Source organism: Trichechus manatus, unplaced genomic scaffold (assembly GCF_000243295.1).
Source record: "Trichechus manatus latirostris isolate Lorelei unplaced genomic scaffold, TriManLat1.0 scaffold00222, whole genome shotgun sequence".
Lineage (NCBI taxonomy): Eukaryota > Metazoa > Chordata > Mammalia > Sirenia > Trichechidae > Trichechus > Trichechus manatus.
In genome coordinates, this window is record NW_004444158.1 from 2679528 (window position 1) to 2680209 (window position 682).

The following is a 682-nucleotide window of genomic DNA, read 5'->3' on the forward strand; positions in this document are numbered from 1 at the left end:
AAAAAAAAAAAAAAAACTATCCTAGGCATTCAAAGGCCTAGAACATTGATATCTAGTAACCTTAAATTTGAGAATAGTTGGCTTTTAACAGCTATATCGAGGGCATTGGTGGTTCAGTGGTAGAATTCTCACCTTCCGTGTGGGACACCTGGGTTCAATTCCCAGCCAATGCACCCCATGCACAGCTTCTACCTGTCTGTCAGTGGAGGCATGAGTGTTACTATGATGCTGAACAGGTTTTAGCAGCGCTTCTAGACTAAGAAGAACCAGGAAGAAAGGCTTGGTAATCTATTTCTGAAAATCAGTCAATGAAAACCCTATGGGTCACAAAAGTCTAATCTACAAGCAATCACAGGGATAATGAAGGACTGGACAGCATTTTGTTCCATTGTGCGTGGGGTTACCATGAGTCAGAGGCCCACTCCACGGCACCTAATATGAACTATATCAGCGGCATCCAGACAAACATCTTTCAGATTCCACTATCTAACAGTATAATGGAAAAAAGTTTTAGCAAACATTAGTATGAGGTTGCACTGAATATAACTCAGAAATGAGTTGACAAGACTCTTTGAAGCCAGCCAGGGTACTGGCTTTTCAGGAGTCTTGTATCTCCAAAACAAAAACAAAACGCTTCCTCTCTGAGGCTAAAATAGAAGAGGTAAAGAGATGTCACCCAGGC

General features: G+C 41.6%; 1 non-coding gene across 1 annotated transcript; it reads left to right on the forward strand.

Annotated features, from left to right (window-relative positions):
* Window positions 1–102: 102 nt before the first annotated feature.
* TRNAG-UCC (transfer RNA glycine (anticodon UCC)) lies at window positions 103–173 on the forward strand. The gene has a single exon. It is a non-coding gene; the product is annotated as a tRNA-Gly (tRNA).
* Window positions 174–682: the final 509 nt, after the last annotated feature.